Source organism: Phyllobates terribilis, unplaced genomic scaffold, assembly GCF_046119375.1.
Source record: "Phyllobates terribilis strain yellow unplaced genomic scaffold, ASM4611937v1 Scaffold_3__8_contigs__length_932513732, whole genome shotgun sequence".
Taxonomy (NCBI): Eukaryota; Metazoa; Chordata; class Amphibia; order Anura; family Dendrobatidae; genus Phyllobates; species Phyllobates terribilis.
The window spans coordinates 300,342,548-300,370,457 of record NW_027362763.1 but is presented as its reverse complement, the minus strand read 5'-3'; the positions used below and the strand labels follow the sequence as shown (position 1 = coordinate 300,370,457).

Sequence of the window (27,910 nt, the reverse complement as noted above, 5' to 3'; positions counted from 1 at the left end):
GTATCTCTTAAAATATAACCCTTAAAAAATCTCTAAAAAAAGTATATAGTAAATACCTCCAAAATTCGATACCAATCTTCTATTAAATCCTGTTTATAACCAAATTGACAAATACTACCTCTTGAAATATCAAAACAAGAGGCAGAGGATGCCAGGTAATAACAAAAATAGTTCTAAAACACGTAATGCCTAGACCACCCTATTAGAATGCAAACATATGACCTACAAAAAGGCCAATAATTTCCAACAAATCCTGAACAGTAAATGAAAAAACATACAGTGTTATCAAATTTTAGTGACATGGTTGGATTAGTGTTGAGCCACCACCGTAGTGTTCAGGCTCGGTTCGGTTCGTCGAACACCGGGATGTTCATGGAACTGTTCGTCGAACACCTTAGAACACCGTCGAACACCGTTAAAACCAATGGCAGGCAAACAAAAACACATAGAAACACATAGAAAACACCTTCAAAAGTGTCAAAAAGCTGACAAACTGCTCAGAAGACACTCTCTTTAAAAAAGCCGGCCGGTAATTCAGCAGCGGCATACACCGGTACCTGACAATTTAGACAATAAGGAATAGAGCATCACACATAGATTTGATAGATAGAAACATGTCAGTCACATATATAAGAAGTACAGTGACAGTGTTGGTTACTGTACTTGTCATTTAGTGTTAAAGTATTTATTAAAAAAAATATTTGTGTTTTCATGCACCTGTCTCTTTAAAAAAGCCGGCCGGCAATTCAGCATCGGTACCTGACAATTTATCACAGAAAGAAGAGAGCATCACACATAGATTAGATAGATAGAAACATGTCAGTCACATATATAAGAAGTACAGTGACAGTGTTGATTACTGTACTTGTCATTTAGTGTTAAAATAAAGGATTTATTAAAAAAAAAATTGGCGTAGGGTTCCCCGTAATTTTAGTCTCTAGCAGAGGTTAAGCAGACGGCTGGGGCAGATGTTTGAAGCCTGGGAAGGGGGTAATACCCACGGAGCTTCCCAGGCTACTAATATCAGCCCCCAGCAGAATACCTAGCCTTTACTAGCTATTAAAATGAGGATGACAAGCTGGATGGCAGCGCTCAGCTGCGATCCAGCCTGTCATATCAATGCATCCCAGCACGGGAGAATTCTCCTGCTCAAGCGCCGAGCGCTGAGAATTTTCCCACGCTGTCAGTGACGTGCATGAGGTGAGCTGAGTTCATTGGACATGAACTCACCTCATGCATGTCACTGACAGCGTGGGAAAATTCTCCTGCACCCACCGCATGCGCAGGAGAATTTTCCCATGCTGTCATTGACATGCATGAGGTGAGCTGAGTTCATTGGACATGAGCTCACCTCATGTACGTCACTAACAGCGTGGGAAAATTCTCCTGCACTCACCGCATGCGCAGGAGAATTTTGCCACGCTGTCAGTGACGTGCATGAGGTGAGCTGAGTTCATTGGACATGAACTCGGCTCATCTTTATGCCGTCACAGTCAGACACTGCAGAGCGCAAGCATGCCTGCGCTTCTCAGTCTCAGCAGCATGGCAAGCTGAATGGCAGCGTTCTGCTGCGGTCCAGCCTGTCATGTGAATGTAGCAGAGCTGAAGCAGTCGTGGGAACCATGGAAAGGTAAGGATGATGTTGCTTTATTATTTTACTTTTATTGCAGGAGATCGTTGGCTTCAGCTGGAATGGGATGATGGTAAGTATGGTTTAATTTAGAGCAATAAAGAATTGTGTCTTTATTTTAATTAAAGGCCTTTATTCTGGGTGTTTGTGTTTTTTTTATAACTTTGACTATGGGGTTAGTAATGGGAGTGTCTTATAGACGCCTCTCCATTACTAACCTGGGCTTGATGTCAGCTGGCATTATAAGCTGACATCAACCCCAGCCCTATTACCCCACTGTCACCGCTACAGGGCAGTGGGAAGAGCGAGGCTAAGTGCCAGAATTGTCGCATCCTATGGATGCACATTTCTGGGGTGGCTGACGGCTGGTGTTTCTAGCCTGGGAGGGGGCCAATATTCATGGCACCCTTCCTGGGCTATTAATATCAGACCCCAGCTGTCTGCCTAGCCTTTGCTAGGTATTAAAATAGGGGGGACCCCACGTCATTTTTTTTGGGTCCCCATTTTAATAGCTAGTAAAGGCTGGGTATTCAGCTGGGGGCTGTTATTAGTAGCCTGGGAAGCTCTGTGGGTATTACCTAGAGATGAGCGTTGTTCTACTCGAACTGTTCGCCAATCTCAAATTCGAGCTGTTTTGGGCGGTGTTCGAGCCGGTCGGCGAACACGAACAATTTGAGAAAAATTCGGCTGTTCGAGGTTATGTTCGATAACTGTTCGTGCACCAAAATCATAACTGGATTTTTTCTCAGTAATGATGAAAATTAATGTTAATACGCAGTTTGAGTGTACAGCGGGGCGGGGGGAGGGGCAGGGGATGGATCTCTGCAGGAACAATGAAGATCTCCATTTTTTTTTCTCTTTCCCGCATTTGCAGTGGGGATGTGCAATCTGTCAGCCTATCAGCAGCGCACACACGGAGCGAAGTGCTTTTTTTCACACAAGCAAGGGCATGTGTGATTGGCAGTGTATGTCACATGTCCTTGCCCTATAAGACCAAGCCATTTTCCCCGTCGCCACCATTTTCTCACTGCTGCAGCTGCGTTTTAGACGGCACCGCTGTTGCTGTGTGTGCTATACCTTGTTAATTTCAAGCCAATTTTCGCACAAATATACAGATAGCTTGGGAGTAGGGAATAGTTGTGATTGCAGTCCTTTTAAGGACTAGGTTACAGCATTTCCTACGACTTTTATCAGGGAGGTCTGTGCTCTTAAATAGATAGGTTGTGGGAGTAAAGACTAATTGTAATTGGAGTCCTTTTCAGGACTAGGTTACATGAGTTCCTATCAGTTTTTGCCAGGCAGGTCTGTGCCAGTGCTGTGCAAGTTTTTTTCACAGCATTTGGCTGAATCTAGCAAAGCTAATCCTTTTTGGCCTATTGCAGAGTGTGTTAGTCAGTGGAGTAGCCTATCTGTGTTGCAAGATATAACACCTGTGTATAGAATACCAATTTTTTTACTGCACCTAGTGAAGTAAAATCTTTTGGGCATAGCATCATTCTATTAGTCCATCTATACTGACCTCCATCAGGTTGCAAACTGAATATAATTTTTTTCTGCATCTAGCTCTGAAAAAATATTTGGGCTTCTAGCGGTGTGTGGGACTTGGTCTATTAGTCCATCTATACTGATCTCCATCAGGTTGCAAATTAAAAATAATTTTTTTCTGCATCTACCTCTGAAAAAATATTTGGGCTTCTAGCAGTGTGTGGGACTTGGTCTATTAGTCCATCTATACTGACCTACATCAGGTTGCAAATTAAAAATAATTTTTTTCTGCATCTAGCTCTGAAAAAATATTTGGGCTTCTAGCGGTGTGTGGGACTTGGTCTATTAGTCCATCTATACTGACCTCCATCAGGTTGCAAATTAAAAATAATTTTTTTCTGCATCTAGCTCTGAAAAAATATTTGGGCTTCTAGCGGTGTGTGGGACTTGGTCTATTAGTCCATCTATACTGACCTCCATCAGGTTGCAAATTAAAAATAATTTTTTTCTGCATCTAGCTCTGAAAAAATATTTGGGCTTCTAGCAGTGTGTGGGACTTGGTCTATTAGTCCATCTATACTGACCTCCATCAGGTTGCAAATTAAAAATAATTTTTTTCTGCATCTAGCTCTGAAAAAATATTTGGGCTTCTAGCAGTGTGTGGGACTTGGTCTATTAGTCCATCTATACTGACCTCCATCAGGTTGCAAATTAAAAATAATTTTTTTCTGCATCTAGCTCTGAAAAAATATTTGGGCTTCTAGCGGTGTGTGGGACTTGGTCTATTAGTCCATCTATACTGACCTCCATCAGGTTGCAAATTAAAAATAATTTTTTTCTGCATCTAGCTCTGAAAAAATATTTGGGCTTCTAGCAGTGTGTGGGACTTGGTCTATTAGTCCATCTATACTGACCTACATCAGGTTGCAAATTAAAAATAATTTTTTTCTGCATCTAGCTCTGAAAAAATATTTGGGCTTCTAGCGGTGTGTGGGACTTGGTCTATTAGTCCATCTATACTGACCTCCATCAGGTTGCAAATTAAAAATAATTTTTTTCTGCATCTAGCTCTGAAAAAATATTTGGGCTTCTAGCAGTGTGTGGGACTTGGTCTATTAGTCCATCTATACTGACCTACATCAGGTTGCAAATTAAAAATAATTTTTTTCTGCATCTAGCTCTGAAAAAATATTTGGGCTTCTAGCGGCGTGTGGGACTTGGTCTATTAGTCCATCTATACTGAACTCCATCAGGTTGCAAATTAAAAATAATTTTTTTCTGCATCTAGCTCTGAAAAAATATTTCGGCTTCTAGCAGTGTGTGGAACTTGGTCTATTAGTCCATCTATACTGACCTCCATCAGGTTGCAAATTAAAAATAATTTTTTTCTGCATCTAGCTCTGAAAAAATATTTGGGCTTCTAGCAGTGTGTGGGACTTGGTCTATTAGTCCATCTATACTGACCTCCATCAGGTTGCAAATTGAATAAAAAAATTTTCTGCATCTAGCTCTGAAAAAATATTTGGGCTTCTAGCGGTGTGTGGGACTTGGTCTATTCGTCCATCTATACTGACCTCCATCAGGTTGCAAATTAAAAATAATTTTTTTCTGCATCTAACCCAGCCAATAGTTTTGGCCTAATACCACAGTTTGGCCACTCAGCTCTGCTCGGTTACCATCCATTGTTTTTTTGTGCAAACAACTCCAGAATTGTGAATTAGTTAACCACCAAAATGAGTGGAAAAAGGCCTGCTGCTGGTGGAAAGGGGAATAGGCGTGTTGGGAAGGGGAAAAAAGGTTGTGTCCGTGGGGTAGGTGCAGAAGAAAGACCATCTTCCAGCCAAACTAAAATGTCTACTTCTTTTAGCGGACAATGTGATAAGATCCCTTTCTTACGGCCACGCCAATCGCTACAAATTCCAGATGAGGCACAAAAACAGCAGGTGCTTCAACGGATATCAAGTGCTCCTTTAAGTGGGCTCTCCTCCACATCAACTTCAACATCACAAATACTCCAGTCCTCAAAGGTGTCACCCAAATCGCACTTGCTTCCTCACAGCTCCCAAATCTCCAGCTGCCCGTCTGAGTGTGAGGTAGAACAGATGGTTGAGTCTGCAGAGCTGTTTACTCATACTATAGCCTGGGAATCAGAGGTCGACTCCAGCGCTTCTGTGAATCCAGACGAGGAAATGATCTGCACTGATGCCCAGAATCTTTATGAGTCGGATCCAGGACCAGACGCAGAAGGTTCTGACCATAATGTAGACCCTCATTCCCAAACTGTAACTCCTGTTGGTGGAGACAATGAGGAAGACGATGATAAGACTCAAATACCTGATTGGAGCGACAACTTTAGTTTTTTGTCAGGCAGGAACAGGTTGGCTCTGAGGACGACGGGTGTGATAACGCACAGGGTGATGATGATGAGGTCGGAGATCCCACTTACTGTCAACCCACAGTCAGCCAAGAGATGAGGTCAGCAGAGGAGGTGGAGGAAGATGCTAGTGACGACGAGGTCAGGTTGCGCCTTCCTGGACAGAGACGTAGTACTGGAAGCACGTCAACAACTGCATCCTCAAACACAACTCTGCCTCTCACCACAAGTCGTGGTGGCTCTTCAGGTCGCATGGGTGCTAAGCCTTGCATAGCCTGGGCATTTTTTCAGATCGATAAAGATGACCCAACTCGTGTTATCTGTAACATTTGTCAGCAAAAGCTAAGTAGAGGCCAAAAAATACATAGTTTGAGTACTTCATGCATGAACCGGCACATGGACATGAAGCATAAGTTGCAGTGGGAAGCTCAGTGTGCTACAATGCGGCCTAGCCGGCCGGGCCAATCACCGTCTGCCATATCTTGTGCATCCGCGGCCTCTTCATCCTCTGTGACTGGGGGGACAGCAGTCACACCTGTTTTGGGGCGCAGACCTGCCACCTCTTTACCCGCAACAGCCAGCGTGATTGGCAGGTCATCATTTTCTTTGGAGGTGGTAACACCAGCTGGTGTTGAGCGCTGTCCGACATCGATAGCACCACCTTTGGATCAAGGCAACCTAACATGTCCGCCTGCATCTTCCTCACAGACCGGCAGTTTGCCGGGGACACCCTTATCAACCCCGTCTAAGCACAATAGCCAGCCCTCGGTCCCTCAGATGTGGACAAGTAAAAGACCATTTCCTCCTAGCCATGAGAAAGCTAAGAGGTTGAATTTCACCATCTGCAAGCTCTTGGCTACAGAAATGCTGCCTTTCCGCCTGGTGGACACAGAGGATTTTCGAGACCTTATGTCCGTCGCAGTGCCCCAGTACCAGATGCCCAGTCGGCACTACTTCTCAAAGAAAGGTGTGCCTGCGCTCCACCAGCATGTCGCACACAACATCACCGCTTCTTTGAGAAACTCTGTGTGTGACAGGGTGCATTTCACCACAGACACTTGGACGAGTAGGCATGGACAGGGGCGTTACATGTCGCTGACTGGGCACTGGGTAACTATGGTGACAGCAGGACAAGGGGCTGCTGTCCAAGTCTTGCCGTCCCCACGAGTTGTGCGTCAATCCTCTTTATGTCAAAGTTCCTCCACTGCTTCTGCCTCCTCAACCTCCTCTCGGTCTTCCACCTGCACCCAAAGCCTGTCTGGTCATGCCACAAGCTTTCTAACTGCGCAGAAGGGATCCTGCACACCTCCTTACTATGCTGGCAGTAGGGCTCAACGTCATCAGGCGGTTTTTACATTGAAATGTCTGGGAAATGTGAGTCACACAGCTGAGGAGTTGTGGTCAGCTCTGGAGAACCAATTTCATGAATGGTTGTCTCCACTGGACCTGAAACCAGGGAAGGCCGTGTGCGACAATGCTGCAAACCTGGGTGCGGCCCTTCGCCGGGGCAATGTCACACACGTGCCTTGTATGGCTCACGTGTTGAACCTGGTTGTCCAGCAATTTTTAGCCCACTATCCCAGACTAGATGGCCTTCTGCAGAGGGCATGGTCGCTGTGTGCTCACTTCCGCCGTTCGCATCCCGCAGCTCAGCGACTTACATCTCTACAGAAGTCGTTGGGCCTGCCACTTCACCGGCTAAAATGCGATGTGCCTACCCGGTGGAATTCAACTCTGCACATGTTGCAGCGACTGTGGCAGCACCGACAAGCCCTGGTGCAATACGTTCTGACGTATAGCCTGGGCCAACGAGATTCAGAGGTGGGGCAAATCACGCTGGAGGAGTGGTCTCAGATCAGGGACCTATGCACCCTTCTGCACAGTTTTGAAATGGCGACGAAGATGTTTAGTGCTGACGATGCCATTATCAGCATGACTATTCCGGTGATTTACATGCTGGAGCACATGTTAAACAGAATTCGGAGTCAGGTGGTGGCACAAGAGGAGGTGGAGGAAGTAGAGCAGGAGGAGTTGTATGCGGAAGGGCTAACATCTGCAAGGTCCAGACGGTCGGCAGCACCAAGGCGGCAGGCATGTGAGGGTGGGGGAGATGGTTTTACCAGGGCGCATGGTAGTAGCCAAACTAGTGAGGAAGGTGCAGGAGCCCAGGAAGAAGTGGAGGACGAACTGATGGAAGACTCATCAGATGAGGGAGACCTTGATCACATTTCTGTTGTGCGAGGTTGGGGGGAGAGGACAGAGGAAGGAAGCATGATTGTTACCTCGCCACCAACACAACAGGGACTTGGTGCTCCTGGATGCGCAACACACATGAGTGCCTTCTTGCTGCACTACCTGCAACATGACCCTCGAATTGTGAGAATTAGAAATAATCCTGACTACTGGGTTGCCACACTGTTAGATCCCCGGTACAAAAGTAAATTTGCAGAAATTATTCCTGCCATAGAAAGGGATGCACGCATGCAGGAGTATCAGCAGAGACTGTTGCAGAATCTTACATGTGCTTTTCCACAAAATACCAGTGGTGCACGTAGTGAATCTCACAGTTCCAACTTGCCAACCGTGGGACCGTCAAGTGTTCAGCACTCAAACCGTAACAGAACCACAGTATCTGCTGGTAACATCAATTTTGCGGAATCATTTCACCACTTTTTTAGCCCATCCTTTGCAAGGCCACTGGAGACAAGAAGTCTGACACATAGTCAACGCCTAGAGACGATGGTACAGGAGTATCTCCAAGTAAACATTGAAGCCACGACTGTGTCACTGGACCCTTGCTCTTTTTGGGCTTCCAATCTGGATAAATGGCCGGAGCTAGCCACTTACGCCTTGGAGATCTTGTCATGCCCCGCAGCCAGCGTTCTGTCTGAACGTGTGTTCAGCGCTGCTGGTGGTGTGCTGACAGATAAGCGCACGCGGCTCTCCACTGATAATGTAGACAGACTGACGTTCATAAAGATGAACAAATCATGGATCCGAAACGACTTTTCTACCCCTGTGTCATCCTAGGGAGAGTAAAAGCTTGATGATTGGTTAAAATCACCCTACCAACCGTTTTAAGCTTTCAAATTACTAATCATGTTTATCTGTATCTTGACTGGAAAATAATTTGGGCTTTGTAGCAGTGTGCAGCACTGATCCTATTAGGCCATCTATACTAAAGCTTCACCAGATTTAAAATTAAAAATAATTTTTAGCTGCATCTAGCCCGGAAAATAATTTTGGGGCTCCGAGATGCGCAAGGCACATAAGTGCCTTCTTGCTGCACTACATGCAGCATGACCCTCATATTGTCAGAATTCGAAGTAATCATGACTACTGGGTTGCCACACTCTTAGATCCCCCAAACTTTTCGATCAACCTTTTCATTTTAATAAAGACCAAAAAAATGGTCATTTTTGAAATTATAAGCATTAGCAGGTTGTTAGAAACTGAAATCAAACAGTTTTCAACTCAAAACTTTATTCTAGGTGATGTTACATTTTCACATAGGACCCCTTGTTCGAAAGGAGCTTCTGAACTCTCTCGTCCATTGAATTTGTCAGGTTTTGGATGGTTTCTGCTTCAATTGTTTTGCATGAGGACAGAATACCCTCCCAGAGCTGTTGCTTAGATGTGAACTGCCTCCCGCCATCATAGACACTCCTTTTAATGATGCTCCAAAGGTTCTGAATGGGGTAGAGGTCAGGGGAGCATGGGGGTCACACCATAAGTTTGTCCCCTTTTATGCCCATATCAGCCAGAGATGCAGATGTTTTATGTGCAGCATGAGATGGTGCATTATCATGCAGAAAAATGATCTTGCTGTGAAATACACGGTTCTTCTTCTTGAACCATGGCAGGAAGTGCTGTTTGAGAAAATCCACATACATTATGGAGTTCATCTTTAGCGCCTTCAGGGATCCTAAAGGGGCCGACAATCTCTCTCCCCATGATTCCAGCCCAAAACATTACTCCACCTCCTCCTTGTTGGCGCTGTAGCCGTGTTTGCGTGGGGTGTCCATCAACCAGCCATCCTCCACTCCATCCATCTGGACCATCGAGCGCTGCACGGCACTCATCCGTGAACAAAACAGTTTTGAAATCAGTCTTCATGTAATGTTTGGCCCACTGGAGCCGTTTCTGCTTGTGTGAAGTGGATAGAGGAGGTCGACAGGATGGCGCATGCACAGCTGCAAACCTCTGAAGGACCCTGCATCTTGTTGTTCGGGGGACGTTGGAGGCACAAGCAGCTTCAAAAACTTGTCTGCTGCTATGACAAGGCTTTTTTGCCGCTGCTCTTTCAACCTGACGTAATTGCCTGTAGGAAAGAGTCCTCAATTTGCCCTTATCAGCACGCACACGTGTGTACTGTGAATCAGCTACATACTTCTTGATTGCCAGGACACTTCATCCTGATCATCGCACAATGTTGATTGTAGTCATGCCTTGACCTAAACACTCCACAATTTGTTGCTTCTCAGCAGCCGACACATCCTTTTTCTTTCCCATTTTGGCAGAAAATGTAGGCTGCTTAATAATGTGAGAGAGCCTTCTTAAGTAGTCTTGCCTTTCATTGGACACACCTGCCAAACTAATTAGCACAGGTGTCTGCAATTGCTTACAGTGATATAAAGAGCCCTGACACACATCACCATCAATGAGTTTAACTGACAAACAAACAAATTCTTCCCTTATCACTCCTAAACACTTTTTGTATAATAATTTGGAACGCAGTGTACATGTGCTTTTCCACAAAACACCAGTGGTTCACGTAGTGAATCTTACAGTTCTAACTTGCCAACCGTGGTCTGTATGGAGTTGTTCAATAAAGGGCCCAAAATTAAGATAACATAGATGGGAGAGGTCTCTATGAATAGGAATTCCTAAGTATTTGATACCCTGTGAGGGCCAGGCAAAGGGAAAGTTGGACTGGATGGAATCCTATATGGATTTGGGGAGGGAGACATCGAGGGCCTCAGACTTCGCTGCATTGATTTTAAAATTTTACCATGTAACAAAGTGATCTATTTCAGCCATAACAGCAGGGATGGATAGATGTGATTGAGTGATATATACTAGGACATCATCAGCAAATAGAGAGCACTTGTACTCGGTGCCTCCCACCTCAATCCACCTAATATTGGGGTTATGGCGAATTGATGAGAGCAGGTGCTCCGTCACTAGGATGTATAAGAGAGGGGACAGAGGACATCACTGCCTTGTCCCATTGGTGATTGTGAAAGGTGATGAAAATGTTCTGACGCACCCCCTGGGCCTTGGGACACCCGGAGCCGGACCCTTTTTGGTGGATGCTGGTGGTTGTAGTCTTCGTGGCGGCGACCCAGTTCCGTGGCTCAGGGCGGTCAAACCAGTGGCGGAACTATTTATGTGGTTTTGATGTTTAAATGTCCGACTACGCCACCCGTGGATTGCGGTCAGAGTGAACCGCCGCTACAGGGCAGACCACTGAGGCTGGTGTTGTGGGTGCAGCAGAGCGTAGCATAACTCCCCACGGGAGGAGTATAGCCTCAGGGCAGTGTATGCGGAGGATGGGGGTGATGGTGCAGGGCAGCAGCAGTAACGACACGGAGTCAGTGATGCAGTCCAGGGCCTTTACTCACAGTTCTTATTATCCAGACCACGTCTGCAGGTAACGGCTGCCCACGTCGTACTGTGCTCACCAGGTGAGGGGCTCAGACAACTCCCAGATAACTTTGGAGCACTTCACAGGACCCCCTTTGTGTGTCCTTTGTCTGGCCTTTCTTACCAACACTTCTGTCCGGCTGCCTCGGGCCTCCTCTTGGTAAACTTGGCGCCAGTTTCCCTGACCCTATGTGGTGCCTTCCTAGCGGGTGTAGCGAGGGGCTGCGCCACATAAAATGTCAGAGCCTCCGGTTTCTAGCTGAGGGTCGTTTCCTGCCTCCACTAGTTCGGGGACCGGTCTCCCCCTTTGGCCTGACCCCTCCACGCAGGTGGATTCGGGCGTGCGGTGGCAACTCGCCCATCCGCACCCCTGGGATCCCTTCATTCCTCGTTCCTGGAGCCTTCTCCGCTCCTCTTCCTTCCTTCTCCCTCTTCCAGGCCTGGGCCTCTGTTACTAGGCCCGCCTCCGGAGCAGAGCTCATGCAGAGCCCCTGCTCCCTGCCACTTCTGCTCAGACTTCTCTGCACTGAACTAAGATGGTGCCCACCTTTTATACTCCCTTCTCAATGCACCCAGGAACTGCTTCCTCCCTGCTCCTGCACTACAGGGTTCCCCTTCCTCAGTGTTCCCTCCCCCCACTCCAGCCAGGGACAGGGACTGTCGTGCCCATCTCAGGGGCATATTGGTCGCCCTGCCCCACGGCAATGTGGTGTAATGCATGCAGGTGTCGGGTCCTGATCCACACTCCATCCTTACCTGAGAGTGAGATATCACACCTCTGGGTGAGGTGCAATACGTCTTTAGCAACCGAGCCCTCAGGGTGCTACAGTTCCATTTATCTTCAGCCTAGGTGACGTATTGCGATACAGGGCCGTGATTTTGGCTATAAAAGGGTCCCCTAGACCCCTACCCCAAGCTTTTTAAGAGAATCATATATGGCGTGCCAGGAGACTCTATGGAATGCTTTCTCAGCATCCAACGAGAGTATCTAATTACAAATTTTTAACTGCATCTAGCCCAGGAAATACTTTGTGCCTAGTAGCAGTGTCTGCTAGTAAGCGGATTATCCCGGCTGTTAAGCAAGCTGCACCACCTGTAGTTTAGACACTTAATTTTTTCAAAGGAAATGCTTCGGGACCATGGGATACTTAGTGAAGAGCATCAGGAGGCACCCCAAGGCATAGGGGCTGGGACTGGCAGTAGGATGCCTTGCGGTGGACAGCCGAGCTCGATCCTTATAAAAGCTTTTTAACTGCAGCAGCTTTAGTGGACGCTACTGGAGCTGGAATTACCGCGGCTGCTGGCATGAGACTTGCCCTCCAATAGATCCTTGTAAATGGATTTAAAGTGTATTCATTCAAATTAGAGAGACAATTTAAATTAAAAAGCTTAGAGCTGCCTCCACCACAGGGGGGCTCGCTCGACCCACCAGCGGACAGGCACCAGTATTGGGAGAGGGGGGCTGGCCGTCAGGGTTCACCGCGGCTCTGGCACAAACCCGGCGACACGGAGGTGGCACGGGCAGGAGCGGACTGGCCGTGTCGGCTTCTCACTTTTTGGATTTTAGAAGGGCATGACATGCCTATATCTGTGTCTCCCCCTCCTTTTACTCCTCCACCTCTTTTATTTTCGCATGACTATATGTACTTGTCACTTTTCCATGTGTTAGTTATGTCTTCTGAGCAGTTTGTCAGCTTTTGGACACCTTTGAAGGTGTTTTCTATGTGTTTCTATGTGTTTTTGTTTGCCTGCCATTGGTTTTAACGGTGTTCGAAGGTGTTCGACGAACAGTTCGACGAACAGTTCGGCGAACACACGGGTGTTCGACGAACCGAACCGAACTCGAACACTACGGGGGTGGCTCAACACTAGTATTACCCCCTTCCCAGGCTTCAAACATCTGCCCCAGCCGTCTGCTTAACCTCCGCTAGAGACTAAATTTAAGGGCAACCCCACGCCAATTTTTTTTTTAATAAATCCTTTATTTTAACACTAAATGACAAGTACAGTAATCAACACTGTCACTGTTCTTCTTATATATGTGACTGACATGTTTCTATCTATCTAATCTATGTGTGATGCTCTATTCTTTCTGTTATAAATTGTCGGGTACCGATGCTGAATTGCCGGCCGGCTTTTTTAAAGAGACGGTGCATGAAAACACTAATATTCTTTTTAATAAATCCTTTAACACTAAATGACAAGTACAGTAACCAACACTGTCACTGTACTTCTTATATATGTGACTAACATGTTTCTATCTATCTAATCTATGTGTGATACTATATTCTTTTGGTTCTAAATTGTCGGGTACCGGTGTATACCGCTGCTGAATTGCCGGCTTTTCATGTTTCACTGTGAGCACTGTTCCCATCTATTTGGGCAACCACTGTAATGCCACAACCACCATGGCTGTGGCATTACAGTGAGTGGCAGACAATCCCTGCATGATTGGTGCTCTAAATAGCGCCTGACATGCAGGACACGCTTTTGGTGCACGAACAGTTATCGAACATAACCTCGAACAGCCAAATTTTTTGCAAATCGTTTGCATTCGTCGAACGACTCGAACACCGCCCAAAACAGCTCGAATTTGAGATTGGCGAACAGTTCTAGTCGAACACCGCTCATCTCTAGTGTGGATCTCACCCATTTTTTGTGCATGTGGGCATCATTCGGGTTTCTTCATCCCCTTCAGTCCATTGGTTCCTCAGGAGAAAATCTACCCTGTCGTGCCCCTGGTGTTAGCTCCCGCCCTAACAAGGGCAGTATCCAAATATGTCCTAACAATGTCACCTGCAGAAAAGATCCCTCCCAACGAGTTTCGTCCTCCTTATCGGGGATTTATCAGGGGAGTGTATTTGGTATTTTTGGGGTGGCATTGACATACAAAAGAGCAAAAAAGTGACTCTGTGACATTAAAGTGCCAAGTGACTAAAAAAATGTAATGAACCTCACAATTGTGAGAGTCCATATCAGTGGTATATAGTACTGCTACCACTATCTCCAGATGCATCTATCTCCATTTTTGCTGGGAGACACTATTATTGTTTTTTTTTATGGAAAAAATGGCAAAAGCAGCATAATACAGAGATTTGAACCGTGGAACTGCAAAACCACAGTTCTAGTTATCTGGCCTACACCAGACTCTTTTAATCAGATATATTTGTGTCTGAACAGTCAGGGAGACACTATTACTGTTTTTTTTTTCGAAAAAAATGCCAAAAGCAAGATAATACAGAGATTTGAACCGTGGAACTGCAAAACCACAGTTCTAGTTATCTGGCCTACTCCAGACTCTTTTAAACAGATATATTGGTGTCTGAACAGTCACAGACACACTCATTTTTTTTTTTGGGGGGGGGGGGGATACCAAAAGGTTAATAAGATGCGTATTTGTACAGTCTGACTGAGGAAAAAAAGAATACAGGATTAAGATGAAAAAAAAAGGATACTTCCTGGCCCCTGAGACCGGGGAATAAGTCTAGCAATTTGACCAGCAAGAGCACACAGGACTGTAATGCAGCGTTTGTTGGTATAACCACTGCATCTCCTATACAGCCTGCCTGCCTGCCTGATATCTTGGATGGATATTAGTCCTGAGAAGGCCTGTTTGTTTGATTTGGGAGGCTTTCGAGACCCTACATTAACTATTTCGGAGTATAAATCTCTCCCTAGCTCAGCAGCACTGATCCTACACTGGCTGATGCGGAGTGACTGTGTCCAAGATGACAGCGCCCCGTTTTAAATACTCCAGGTGACACTGTGCGGCCAGCCAATCACTGTAATGCCCACAAACAACATGGCTGCGGCATTACAGTGACTGGCAGGCAATGCCTGCATGTTCATTGGCTCTGTAAAGAGTGCCAAACGTGCAGGGCGGAGCCCGAGCTCCCACCCGAGTAACCCGGAAATGCTCGGTGCTCGCCGAACATCCCGAGTAGTGAGATGCTCGGGCGAGTACCGAGCAGTGTCGAGCATGCTCGCTCAACACTAATAGACATGTTATGATTTGTAAATTATAAAAAATAAAAGGGGCCAATGCCAGGCCACACATTGCTCATGCTACTGTGAGCAGCTGAAATGTGTTACTATGGTCAGCAGCATTTCCAGACTTGTCTCCCATTGAGCATAGACATGACATCATTGGTCAACAATTCTAAAGAGAGCTGCCAGCAGCAGATTTTGATGATTTATATGGCCAAGAGCATTCAGTGTGGCAGAACATTTCTCAGTTTCTCAGATCCTTAGTGATAGCATGCCAGGTTGTATAAGTGTGTGCATTTCTATGCATGGCACTCATTCTGAACAATGAAAAGAATTGAGATGTTTATAAAATCTTGTTTCCACTTTTTCATCATTTGCATATCATTAACATGTCTATTGATTTTTATTATTCCACTACTTTTTCCTTTTAGCACTGAAATTTCAGTACAGAGGGTTATATTTTAATGCACACATGGATAATAAAATTAGTACATTTGTCTATATTTTAACTTCTTTAGGGTCAGACAAAATTTACTCATTAAGATAATTTTCTGGGATAAAATTTTCTTGTACCATAGCGTTGCAACAGTGGAAAATAAAGTGGACATGACTGCTGCAGCTAATCACTGTATCTCATGTTGTCTTTAACGGCATCACCACTGATTGGATGAAGCATTCACAAGTGCTGTAGTCATGATGTCATTGATGTAGCATGTAGTAAAAGACCAAAGAAGTGACGAAGCAGCATACTTTGATCTATTGAGCTCTGTTATTTTATATATCTGGAACCTATTTGGTCTAGATAATTTAATCTCAGACAACCCCCTTAAAGGGGTGCACCAAAAATCACAGCTTATTATTTATCTACAGAACAGATGATAAGAATCTGGCATCTGGGGGTCCCACTATGGGAACTGCCATTGATCTCGAGACCACATTTCCTCTATTTTCTGCAAATAAAATTCCTTAAAATTCTGTGTGACTGAGAGATATTTGCGAGTTGTATTTAGCTGTCTCAGTCAATTCATAGACTTCGAAAGGAGTGATCACCATTTCTTTCACTTGGGGGAAAGGGAATCCTAATTCTCATAATCAGTGGGGGCCTTAAAGGTAAAAACCCTACTGATTAGTCACTTTTCATCTACCATATCAATGCCATACAAAAATGTAGTTTCCTACACCCTATCATTTGGCATTAGCCTTATTATATTCAGCCAATAAAGAGAGGACATGGCTTTATCATCTCATACTCTCTCCACTCTCCATTGACAGCATATATTGATTTACCAGCTACTTGCCAATATTATTTGAGTTGCTTGAGCTAATGAAACAAGTGCCTACTTACTACAAAAGTAAATATCAGATATTAAGTCAAAATGCAAGTTACAAAAATGTAGTCTGAAGTAAAAGTCTCTCTGCTCTCTGCACTACTGCAATGCTATACTCATTCAGCACTGGGGCGGTGTTATGATATAGTATAAGGAGGTATAGATATAATTATAGGGAGACTAATGGACAATGGAATGGGTTGAAAAAGGAGTATGGGTTGGTATTCTTTTGATTTTAAGACTGCTTCTAAATCTCAATTCAGCCTTGCTTTATAAATTGTTACCTTATTTAACTCTGCTCATTTTCTTCCACACAATCAAAATTCAATAGGCGAGAATATGTGTGTTCTAAAATGATAACATCAAAACGAAGATATGTAAAGGACACAAAGCAAGATGGCATGAATTGTGCTGTTAACGCAATCATATCTTCACCTGCATAAAGTTCATACTCCTTATCTATTGTAAGAAAAGTTAGAAATATGTACTGTGTATCACAATGAATAATGTAACTGGTACAGCACAAAGTTTTATACAAAGTTATACATGACTGAAATGCATAGAATGTGCCCTAGAAAAGTGACAGATCATTTCCATGATTGGAAGAGATTGAAAATAGTTTTGCTTCCTTTCCTTACAATGAATTTAGTGTCAGGTATCCACAATCAAATTATAATTAAAGGGATATTCCCAGCTTTTACATTTATGGAATATCGACAGAATGCTATAAACATATGATTGGTGCAAGCCCCATCATTGAAACATCTATCTCAAGGATTGGGTCTTGACAAGCACTATTTTTAGAGGAGAATTTCTTAGCAATTTTCAGAGATCCCAAAGAAATGACAAAGGTCACACGTACTACTACTTCTCCATTCCTTACAATGCGCAAAGTGGCCCTAATCTTGAGATAGATGTTGGTCACACCACTGAAACCTATTCAACACATATTGAATATCCTGTTGATATGTCATTAATAAAACTAATGAGTCAATTCCTTTACGTGCTGAGCAAACTAAGAAGGTCTTGTTGACAGATAAATAAAAAAGCATATAAAATATGGAATGTTGTAGCCGTGTGTATTTCTATGGGTGTTATTCAGAATTAGTGCCTGATAGAACTCAAAGCTTGAATGGACATTTGGTATCTGTACAGCAATGTACATGAGTCATTTTCTTTGTTTTTATGTAATTTTCCATTGACATTTTTTTTACACATTTTTACACATTTAGAACATTTCCAGGTGTTGAAGAGAGTATGGAATTGATATAAAGGATTAAAACATTTTGAGTGATATTTACTGGTAATTACTGAGATATCCAATGTTTCCACAGAACCAAGTTTGGTCTGTGAAATTCACTGGGCCAATATTGTTTTTTTTTAAGTTTTATGAACAAATTATGCTATTTGAGGATTAAATACTTTATATAGCTAAGCAAATAAAAGAAAATTAAATGGTATAATTTCTATCAAGATATACTGTAAATGTAATAGATGCTAAAAGTCAAACAATTTTAATCTTCAATTATTTCTGAATAAATGTCTGGATTAGAATAAATGCTCTGCCCTGGGTTAATAATTGGCCTTAAGATTTCTTATCTAATTTGTATTGTGTTTGCTAAGGAAAGATGAACCAGCAGAAAACATTTTCCTTTGAAGGTGACACATTATATGCAATATGTAATAAACCCCATTATGCAAAATGGTATTTTGATGACAGGTTTCTATGCTGACTTATCTCTACTTAAAGGGGTACTCCGAGAAATATAATAAAAATAAATAATTAAAGTAAAGTTAATTGAAATATTTCAAATTCTATTAAACACGTTTATTTAGCAAAAATTATGCAAAAATGTAATCTTTAGTAAGTGCACTAGCAGGAATTTAAATATGCCAGGTCCCAGCAGTTTCCCAGCTATCCCAGCTGTGATGTCGTAGGATGGGCTGCATAAAGACATCTGCTCAAGACAGATGTCGGGTGAGGGCAGTGTCCTGTCAAGTATCATGAACACGCATTCCTCTGTTCACTGAACCTGCCAGGACAAGCAGAGGAGCGAGTATGGACTGAAGCAAGAGATAACCTTTCTAGCTGACTGAGATTCAACATTTATCTCATCTCATCAGCCTGAAAAATTTATTGGAGCGCAGGAGGACGCCATGGAGCTGATGGAATAAACTATACAAACTGTCTTCAGCTTATTCTCATCTAGAATATATTTATATAAAGGTGCAGCTCACTAAATTAGAATATCATCAAAAAGTTAATAGTTCTTCAATACAAAACGTGAAACTCATATATTATATAGAGTCATTACAAACAGAGTGATCTAGTTCAAGTGATTATTTCTGTTAATGTTGATGATTATGGCTTACAGCCAAGGAAAACACATAAGTCATTATCTCAGTAAATTAGAATACTTTATAACAACAGCTGGAAAAATGTTTTTAAAATCCGAAATGTTGGCCTACTGAAATGTATGCTCAGTAAATGCATCAATGCGGTGTGGCATGGAGGCGATCAGCCTGTGGCATTGCTGAGGTGTTATGGAAGCCCAAGTAGTCTTGATAGCAGCCTTCAGATCATCTGCAATATTTGGTCTGGTGTCTCTCATCATCCTCTTGACAATATCCCATAGATTCTCTATGGGGTTAAGATCAGGTTTGCTGGCCAATCAAGCACAGTGAGACTCTTGTTTTTATACCAGGTATTGGTACTTTTGGCAGTGTGGACAGGTGCCAAGTCCTGCTGGAGAATGAAATTTCCATCTCCAAAAAGCTTGTTGGCAATGGGGAAGCATGAAGTGCTCTAAAATTTCCTGGTAGACGGCTGCGCTGACTTTGGTCTTGATAAAACACAATGGACCTACACCAGCAGAAGACATGGCTCCCCAAACCATCACTGATTGTGGAAACTTCACACTAAACCCCAAGCAGCTTGGATTGTGCGCCTCTCCACTCTCCCTCCAGACTATGGGACCTTGATTTCAAAATGAAAATGTAACTCTGGGACAATGTGGTGTGTGTCATTGACTGCCTTCTGGACATCTGTCAAGTCAGCCTACTGAAACAGACTAAGGGACTTTTTTTAAATGCTTGGGAAGCTTTTGCAGGTGTTTTTTGTTAATTATTTTAATTTACTGAGATAATGACTTTTGTGCTTTCATTGGCTATAAGCCATAATCATCAACATTAACAGAAATAAACGCTTGAAATAGATCACTCTGTTTGTAATGTCTCTATATAATATACGAGCTTCACTTTTTGTATTGAAGAACTGAAATAAATTAACTTTTTGATGATGTTCTAATTTAGTGAGATGCACCTGTACACAAAAGTGACAGTATATACAATGTATCATACATTTTTACTCAGGATAGGCTAGACACAGTTTGTATTGTTTATTCCAGCAGCTCCATGGCATCCTCCTGCCCTCCAATAAATTTGTCAGGCTGATGAAATAAATGTTGAATCTCAGTCAGCTGGAAAGGTTTTCTCAAGCTTTAGTCTGCAAGCTTTAGTTAGTGTGGCTTTGCTTTTTGTGCTAAGAAGAATTAAAATTCAAGTTAAAACACAACAAAAAATGGCAGCAGTGTTTACCTGCTCAGATCTTCAGAACTAAATGCACTACCTGGGTGCAGCAAACCCATATAAAGATGGCAGCTGCACAGGAGCAAAATACTGATGAGACAATCACTCACAACCTACCATTTCATGGAGGGGGTGACAGCTTAGTATTTGAATTGCACTCAAAAAGGCTTGTATAGGGTGCTGTTCACACAAGGGTAGTGCACAGTATCCGGCTTGCAGCCTATTAGTCACGCCCATACTATTAGATAAGGCGAGCTGCCCGGTACTATCCAAGTGCACCCCATGGGTGCACCCCATGGGGACAGACACCCCAGCTTACAATGCCCGCATTGATGTTATGAAGATCTGGGCAGGTAAATATTGCTACCCATGTTTGCTGCATTTTCTGTCACGTTCGGTGAACAGAGGAATGCGCGTTCACGATATCTGACAGGACGCTGCCTTCACTTGACCTCTATCTCGAGGAGATGTCTTTATAGTGCTGGTCCTACAACCTCAAAGCTGGGATGGCTGGGAAACTGCTGGGAGCTAACATATTTAAAATCCTGATGGTGCACTAACTAAAGATTAAGTTTTTGCTAAATTTTTGGTAAATAAAGGTATTTAGTAACATTTTAAATATATAAATGTACTTTATTTATTTTTATTACATTTCTCGGAGTACCCCTTTAAGGATACTCAAACCTTTTCCAGCAGTGCAAACTTTGTTGATTGTACTTTCTCTTTTTCTTTGTCTTTTTCTAAGATCCATAACTTTTATATTTTTCTGTCAACATAGCCATATATCTTGCTTTTTATAGGACAACTTGTAGTTTTAAATAACACTATTCAGTTTATCATTCAATGTACTGGAAAATCTTAAAAAAAAAAATCCAAATACCAAAACAGCATGTGTTGTGTTATAAAAATGACTCGGCAACATAACTCTCCAGGTGAGTACAATTACTGAGATACCAAATGAGTATACAAATTTTGTAAAAAAATAATTTTGTCGCCATATTCCGATATCTCTAAAATGTTCTTTTTTATGTCAATGGAGCTGTGAGAGAGCTTGTTTTTTGGCTCGGCAAGCTGTCATTTTATTTTTACTATTTTGAGGTAGATCAGACTTGGATGCAGAGATACAAAATATGCTTTTTTATCAATGAGGAAAAGGGATGGTGATGCAATTTTATGAATATTTTTAAAAACTTTACTTTAATTGTTATTCCCCTTAAAAATCTTGAAGACGTAGTAAAAATCATGGTTTAGCCAAAGGCTGATATTTACAAGTCTTGACATGGCAGGCACGGAATTTTTAGATGACCTCAGGCTGCAATGGCAACCCACCAGCAGCCCATGATTGCATCACAGGGGGTCTGATAGGTGCAGGGAAAGGTACATCCTCAGACTTAGACAATTATATAAAGGCCATTATTGGAGAACTGAAGCAGCATTTGAGGAGTTAGCAGCATATAAAGCTCAGCTCTGCTAGAAACTGTTAGAGGCAGATGCTGGCTGCCTAACCCATCCATCAACTGCTGGATATGATGCACGCTCAGCTCCTAAGCCAGCATCATAAATGGGAGCTAACATAGCACGTATTAATATGTCTAATGTTGGGAAGTGGTTAAAGTTATTTTTGCAGCAGGACCTGAGAGAACAATGCGTGACAAAGGTTAAAAAATGCTATAAAGGGAATTTTTGTGCCTTGCACTTTATCCTTAGATCCTGTTCTAAGCATAACATAGTAACATAGTAACATAGTTTGTAAAGCCGAATAAAGACTTGCGTCCATCAAGTTCGACCTGTTAGTTCTGTAATTGCTAAAGTTGATCCAGAGGAGGGCAAAAACCCCAAATGATTTGGCCAATCTTCACCTGAGGAAAAATTCCCTCCCGACTCTGAAACCAGCAGTCAGAATAAATCCCTGTATCAACCTACTATTTTATTTTATTTTTAAGTATATGCTGAAATCTGTCTGGTATCTAGAAATGCATCCAGTCCCCGCTTGAACTGGTGTAGTGAATCCGACATTACAGTCTCCTCACTCAGTGAATTCCATATTCTCACTGCTCTTACCGTAAAGAACCCCTTCCTATGCTGATGCTGAAACCTTTTCTCTTCCAGTCTTAGTGAGTGCCCTCTTGTTACCGTAATATCCCTCCTTTTGAACAAATCCCGGGCAAGATCTCTATACTGTCCCCTAACATATTTGTACACATTTATTATGTCCCCCCTCAACCTTCTCTTTTCCAGGCTGAATAGTTCTAGTTTTGCCAACCTCTCTGGGTATTGCAGTCCCTCCATTCCCTTTATTAATTTTGTTGCCCTCCTTTGTACCTTTTCAAGCTCATTTATATCCTTTCTATATAACATAATGAATTAGCTTTTTCTGGGTGTTTCTTTATCTCTTAAGGACATGCTTATTAAAGGAAGCAATTTTGGTTAGAAGACAATGGTGAAGTCACATGAATTCTATCAGAGCGTGATCTCTATTTCGCTGTGGAATGATTGGTTGCCTATGGATGTGATGAATTATATTAAATGTATTTTATATATACTGTAGAAGCAATCCTATTTTTACTGTGATAAGCTGCTGACATATCTCTCTGGATTACCCTATAACAAGCTTGACATCTCTAGAACTAGTCAGCCACCAAAGAGGAAGACACCACGCTGTGAGTGATTGAGTAGTGGACTTCATCTGACTACAGTGTGTGGATTGAGAAAGAGGCATGAGTCCTGAAGATGGAAGTCCTCAGGGGAGTTATTGGCAAGTTAGTCTGGTGCTTACACTGCAATGCAACAGCCTTTAGCGGCTGTGCGTAGTGTGCATCATTTTAGAATTGGATACAACCACTTTCTTCAAATCAGTATATTTTTTTAAGCAATGTTCCACAATTAAATTTAGGACCCATGCAATGCAGGAAGCAAGAGTTACTTTATTCAAATGTGAACCAGCCAGGCTGTTACGGGCATTATCACTTTTGATAATGCCCAGATACAGCTGAGTGGGAATTATCTAGTATTAGATTTGCCTGATGAAGACTAGCAACTCATCCTCTGTACAGCTTTTGTTGGCCATGCTCACAAGCTGTAAAATATTTTTGATAGCGCTTAACCTTACAAGAATGAAAATACTGAGCGTTGGGAGTGGATGCCATGCTGTGCATTATTGCTGTTGCAGATGGGGACATGTTCATTAAGGAGAATGCAGAGGATGTATCGAAGGTGTTTTATAACCACTACCTGGTGATGGAATTGGACCTCGCCCAACCATGGATAATTCACCACCAGTCCCGGTTGCTGTAATGAGTTGCTACCACACAAAGCATTTCCACAGCTCCTTCACATGAAGGCTTAGAGCAAACATCCCTTTTTGCTAAAAATAATAGCAGTGGGATATGTTTTAGCACGTTCTGTGGATGTCCTTGGTATTTTGTATGTACTAGGTATATTTAGTATACATGGGTTCTTTTTATATAATAATATAGTTTCTTTTTGTCATGCACAACCCTTGTTTGATTCCATGGTATCTCTCCTGGTGAATATATCTAAGTCCATATTATTATTATTATTTGGTCGTCCTACAGGAGAGAAGTGGTGGCACCTTTTCACTTTTAAATTATGTAGTCTATTTTTTTCACACCTCAGAGTGCAGGTGCCATTTTCTGAAGTCAAGCACTGCTTACATGTCCTTAGCAAATATGGAGTTGCCATTCCTAGCGCAGCGAAAATGTGGCATTAGACTAATGAAGATGACTAACCTGATTGGCTTGTGCGCAATTAAGTGTGTAACCTGCACAATTGGAATTGAAATGTTGCTGCTATAAAACATGAATTAAATAAAGACACCTTAACAATTTTGTACCTTGACTTTGGAGTGGTGCCACCTTATTGAGACATATTTGTTGAGGACATGGACAAGGACCAGGGATTTTGAACCCATAACTGTTATAGAAATTTCTCTCTCTAAGCAATAAAAATCTTCCAAAAAATTTGCGTTAATATGAAAGAAAAAGCATTATATATGTTTACAGTATCTTACAGTATCTTAGTAAATCATTGATGACCTTAGAACCCTGAATTCTCAAATAAATAATATTACTTTTGTCCTCAGCTAAATATTCAAAACTGAAATTTTTAGATGGATAAATATTTAAAATAGTCAGAATGTATTTTTAGTACTATAGTAACACACTGTGAACATAAATAAATAGTGATCATTGTTTAACCCCTCCCCGACATCCGCCATACATATACAGCCCAAGTTGGGATCAGATGCTTAACCCTCCCCATTACCATCAGATGAAGGCTTTATTATTTAGCCATCATCTGTCTCTAACAGGAGCAAGTGAAGCCGAGCTCTAATTGATGTGGTTTCTCTCTTTAGTGCTGCTATCATTTACTTACTCCAGCAGTTAAAATGAATGAACCAGGAGTTGTAAGAATTATGGGATGTTGATAGGTTGCCACTGCAACTGAGTGTCTCCTGAGAGCTCCTGTTTCTTTGCCACAATAGTACTATGAAGACCAGCATGTGTCTGGCACTCATAAGAAACAATGCCATCTTTTTTTTTTTTACTATACACTGTGTGCAGAATTATTAGGCAAGTTGTATTTTAGAGGATTATTTTTATTATTGATCAACAACTATGTTCTCAATCAACCCAAAAGATTCATAAATATCCAAGCTTAACATTTTTGGAAGTTGGAGTGGTTTGTTTTTTAGATTTGGATATCTTAGGAGGATATCTGTTTGCGCGGGTAACTGTTACTGTGCCGATTTATTAGGCAACTTGATAAAACCAAATATAATCCCATCTCAGTTGTTTATTTTCACCAGGTAAACCAATATCAGTGCACAAATTTAAAAATAAACATTTCTGACATGCAAAAACAAAAACCAAAAAAATTAGTGATCAATATAGCCACCTTTCTTTATGATGACACTCAACAGCCTTCCATCCATAGATTCTGACAGTTGCTTGATCTGTTTTCGATCAACATTGCGTGCAGTAGCCACAACAGCCTCCCAGACACTGTTGCGAGAGGTGTACTGTTTTCCCTCCCTGTAGATCACACATTTTATGATGGCCCACAGGTACTCTATGTGGTTCAGATCAGGTGAACAAGGGGGCCATGTCATTATTTTTTCTTCTTTTAGACCTTTAGTGGCCAGCAACGCTGTGCAGTAGTTGGATGCATGTGATGGAGCATTGTCCTGCATGAAAATCATGTTTTTCTTGAACGATACCGACTTCTTCCTGTACCACTGCTTGAAGAAGTTGTCTTCCAGAAACTGGCAGTAGGTCTGGGAGTTGAGCTTCACTCTATCCTCAACCCGAAAAGGTCCCACAAGTTCATCTTTGATGATAACAGCCCTTACCAGTACCCCACCTCCACCTTGCTGGCGTCTGAGTTGGAGTGGAGCTTTCTGCCCTTTACTGATCCAGCCTCTGGCCCATCTAGAGTCACTCTCATTTCATCAGTCCATAAAACCTTTGAAAAATCAGTCTTAAGATATTTCTTGGCCCATTCGTGACGTTTTATCTTATGTTTCTTGTTCAAAGGTGGTCGTTTTTCAGCCTTCCTTACCTTGGCCATGTCCCTGAGTATCACACACCTTGTGCTTTTTGATACTCCAGTAACGTTGCAGCTCTGAAATATGGCAAAACTGGTGGCGAATGGCACCATGGCAGCTTCACACTTGATTTTCCTCAATTCATGGGCAGTTATTTTGCGTCTTTTTTGGCCAACACGCTTCTTGCGACCCCATTGGCTATTTGCCATGAAACACTTGATTATCCGGTGATCACTCTTCAAAAGTTTGGAAATTTCAAGACTGCTGCATCCCTCTGCAAGACATCTCACAATTTTGGACTTTTCAGAACCCGTCAAATCTCTCTTCTGACCCATTTTGCCAAAGGAAAGGAAGTTGCCTAATAATTAAGCACACCTTACATAGGGTGTTGATGTCATTAGTCAACACCCCTCCTTATTACAGAGATGCACATCACCAGATTTACTTAATTGATAGTTGGCTCTCAAGCCTATTGCAGCTTGGAGTAGGACAGCATGTATAAAAAGTATCAAGTGATCAAAATACTCATTTGCCTAATAATTCTGCACACAGTGTATATTGCAGTACTTTGGTATTAGGCAATTGAGAGTCAAGTCCCCTAATGAACTTAAAAATAAAGTAAAATATTAAAAAAAAGTTTTAAAAATATATAAAATTTTAATCAACCCATCACTCACATTAACAAAATTAATTTCATCACTTCTTTGCCAATACAGTCTATAAAAATATATAATTAATTACTGTATTTTTCTGACAAACACCCACAGGACCATAAGACGCACCTAGGTTTTAGAGGAGGATAAAAATGTAAGCAAAAAATGTGGTCATGATGCATTGTTAAGGGGGAGGGGGTCTCATGCTGACACCGTTATAGGGGTAATGTCCCCCAATTCTGTTAATATCCCACATCCTCGTATATATGGCCCCCATCCCCATCCTGATATGCATGGCACCCCTCATCCCCATCCTGATATGCATGGCACCCCTCCTCCCCATCCTGGTATGCATTGCACCCCATTCCCCCATTTTAGTATGCATGGCATCCCAATCCCCCATCCTGGTATGCATGGCACATCAATCCCTCATCCTGGTAAGCATGGCACCCCTTGATCTTCATCCTGGTATGCATGGCACCCCTTGATCCCCATCCTGGTATGTTAGGCACCCCTCATCCTGGTATGCATGGCACCCCTCATCCAAGTATGCATGCCCCCTCTCATCCTGGTATGCATGGCACCCCTTTATCCCCATCATGGTATGCTAGGCACCCATTATCCTGGTATGCATTGCACCCCTCATCCTGGTATGCATGGCAACCCTCATCTTGGTATGCATGGCACCACTCATCCAAATATGCATGCCTCCCCTCATCCTGGTATGCATGGCACTCCTCATCCTGGTATGAATGGCCCCCCTCATCTTGGTATGCATGGCACCCCTCATCCCTCTTCTGGGTATGCATGGCACCCCTCATCTCTCTTCCTGGTATGTATGGCATGCCTCATCCCTCTTCCTGGTATGCATGGCACCCATCATTCCTCTTCCTGGTATGTATGGCACCCCTTATAATAATAATAATAATAGTTTATTTTTATAGCGCCAACATATTCCGCAGCACTTTACAAATTTTAGGGGGGACTTATACAGACAATACAGAATAAGCATATCTCATATTGAACAGAGTGAGGGCCCTGCTCGCGAGCTTACAGTCTATGAGGAAGTGGGGGAGACACAAAAGGTAAAAAGTACATATATTGTATAATGCAGCCTTGATATACTGAATAGGATAAATAATAATACATGGACTGGTCACCAGCCAGTATGTGTGCAGTCCTGACAGAGGCTTTTATGTGCATGGTTGGTTTGAACCCGAAGTTGAAGAAGATTTTAATATGGGGGAAAGCTGGGATGGACAGAGTGTGTTTAGGTGATACGCCAGTCTAAAGAAATGTGTTTTTAGGGTTCGCTTGAAACTGTGGGTATTGGGAATTAATCGAACTGTCCTGGGTAGTGCATTCCAGAGAATTGGCGCAGCACGCGAGAAATCTTGGAGACGGGAGTGGGAAGTTCGGATTATGGAGGATTTTAGTTTCAAGTCATTTGCAGAACGGAGGGCACGTGTAGGGTGGTAGACTGAGACAAGGGAGGAGATGTAGGGGGGTACTGAAGCATGGAGCGCTTTGTGGGTAAGCGTGATAAGTTTAAAACGAACTCTATATTGGATGGGCAACCAATGCAATGACTGGCACAGGGAAGAGGCATCTGAGTAGCGGTTGGCGAGGAATATGATCCTGGCTGCTGCGTTC

At 42.8% G+C, this 27,910-nt stretch overlaps 1 protein-coding gene across 5 annotated transcripts in view; it reads right to left on the bottom strand.

Annotated features, from left to right (window-relative positions):
- The window catches only part of NAALADL2 (N-acetylated alpha-linked acidic dipeptidase like 2), a 1,725,756-nt gene that overhangs the window by 73,818 nt on the left and 1,624,028 nt on the right, over positions 1–27,910 (bottom strand). The window lies entirely within an intron of this gene.